The sequence below is a fragment of the Euphorbia lathyris genome, chromosome 6, assembly GCF_963576675.1.
Source record: "Euphorbia lathyris chromosome 6, ddEupLath1.1, whole genome shotgun sequence".
Classification (NCBI taxonomy): domain Eukaryota; kingdom Viridiplantae; phylum Streptophyta; class Magnoliopsida; order Malpighiales; family Euphorbiaceae; genus Euphorbia; species Euphorbia lathyris.
Window position 1 is genome coordinate 42070432 of NC_088915.1, and position 2338 is coordinate 42072769.

At 44.1% G+C, this 2338-nt stretch overlaps 1 long non-coding RNA gene across 1 annotated transcript; it reads right to left on the reverse strand.

The window, feature by feature from the left end:
• Positions 1-711: 711 nt before the first annotated feature.
• On the reverse strand, positions 712-1822 carry LOC136233999 (uncharacterized). Its single transcript, XR_010691013.1, has 3 exons — positions 1630-1822; positions 1375-1557; positions 712-1306 (listed from the first exon to the last, which is right to left on the reverse strand). It is a non-coding gene; the product is annotated as an uncharacterized lncRNA (long non-coding RNA).
• Positions 1823-2338: the final 516 nt, after the last annotated feature.

A 2338-nucleotide genomic window follows, 5' to 3' on the forward strand; every position in this document is an offset into this window, starting at 1 on the left:
TCACGGATACGCCTTATCGCCAGAATCTCCGCAAATATTTTACAAAGTGAATGTCATTGAAAGATCTTGAGCACTTTTTTTCCTTGGGTAGGGTTTTTCCCATTATAAGGTTTTAACGAGGTTCATAGAAAGGCCATTATCCATTGTAATAAAGGCAAGAACATTTCCCCATTAATAAACTAATCTTTGTTATCATTTTTGTGTATCATTTGGTTTAAGGAGTATGTTGACATACATAAATGTCTTTATACAAAAGGAGGGGGGGGACAACAGATAAACGCACAAAACAAGTGTCCTCCTAAGAAAAACAACCCCCTAAAGGCGGGTCTTACAAAGTCCCACCAAGGGAGGATTCTTAAAAAATCCTAACATAGTCCCACCAAGGGCGGGTTCTTTTCCTAGAGAAAAGAAATCCTAACAAAGTCCCACCAAGGGCGGGTTCTTTTCCCAGAGAAAAGAAACCCTAGCAAAGTCCCATCAAGGGCGGGTTCTTTTCCTAAAGTAAAGAAATCCTAGCAAAGTCCGATCAAGGGAGGATTCTTCTTTTCCCAGAGAAAATAAATCCATAAAGCTTATTACGAGCTTCATAGGGAACAACCGGCCATTTACCCTAGCAATTTGGAGAATCCTAAGTAAACCAGATTCTAAAAAATTACAAGCTAAAAGAGAGATGCAAAGTAGAATAAGGAACTGGAAGAAAATGATTCGCGCAAAAGAAATAAATATGTTAAAAAAAAATATCGCACTTACAAAAAGGCATCATAAGCCTCAAAATCAAAAATTCCAAAAATCCTATTCTACAGGAGGATCAAGGGAAATGTTTGAGGCGACCTCATGAGCTTCACCGCCGGCTGCCTGTATGATGTTTGAAGGGTGAACCTCTTCCTCTACCTCAGACGTACCCATTGTTTGGATAATTGAGGGTTGAGGAACGCCTAGAATCTCCGCCTCAATACATGCGACCCTCTTCCTTGGAGGGAATTTCTACATCAGGCTCCACCAGGTCCACTCCTGGATTATCTCTCCTATAGGCCGCGCCCATTCTCTCGGCGAAGTAGGTCGCCCTAAGACCAATGAACACTTCCTCATCCGCCAATTTCTTTATCAGATCCACCTTCTCCACTTCCATCATTGTCTTCTCCTCAGTCAAGGCTTTGTTTTGATCAGCCTGAGATTTGGCAAGGATGGCAGCAGCTTGGCGGCTCGCCCACTCTGTCGTCAACTCATCCCTCAGCTAAACGATATCTGCAGCATAGGTGGCAGCTTCGAGCAAAGCATCGTTCACGTCTTTAAGGTGATTATAAGCCTATGCCAAAGCCCTAGGCGTCAAAAAACAAGAAAACATACTAAAAGCTAAAAGAAAAAGACAAGTACCCCAAAGGAATTCTTAATGGCCATGTTGAGCTGGCTTATGGGCGGATATTTGCTCGAATCTTCCGCCACTCTGGGAAGTTCCCTCAAAGCTTCATAGACGTCATCCAGCACTCTATCGTCCGCCGTGGTGACATCAGGACCATACGCCCCGACCCAGTATCGCCCAAGATGGGGCTTCTCTTCCTAAAAAACAACAAGGAGAAAGAAAGTTAAAAGGTGTGATATAAAAGAAAAGAAAAGGTGTTAGTAACTTACAGGGAAAGGCTGTAGAATAGGAGGCTTCCTAACACCACTAGGTGGATCTTGAGAACCGCCAACACCACCCTCGTGGATGACAAGGGTACTGGATTTTTAGCGTTTGGAGAGAGGCGTATCCTCCTCTAAATTAATGGCAGTCGTCTCATTTACTCCAAGCTGCTTCTCTTTAAGCTAGCCTGCTTCATCTGCTTCCGCCTCTCTGCATACACATTTGACGCGTTAGACTTCCCGCTGCAAAAGAACTATTGGAGAACATGTCAATAACAGAAGAGAGTGGGATTACCTTCCCCAAGCTGGTGATAACTGATGCAGCGGATCGTATCTCATTCCCTTATGACTAGCGGTACCTCCTCCGTAACAAACTCGAGGGCCTCAATGTACGCCCAGGACCCATTAGGAATAGAACCCATAAGGTTCATTAGGTTCTGTTTAGAGGTGTTCAAGTTATATTTCAGGCCGCGACCCTTGGGTTTGGGGTTGTAATTCCAGGAATTAACGAACCCAAGGGATACGCCTTCCTGCTCATTGATGAAGAAGAAGGCATTACTCTAGTCATGGACATTGTAGATTTTAGAGTGGAAAGGGGTGTATCCGGATCCTGGCTTCATCATGAAGGCCACACAGTCTTCAGACTTGTGGATGGTTAATAAATGGAGGGCACGAAATATTCGAGGGGTGATAGATGTGCCAAGGTTATACGCAAGTT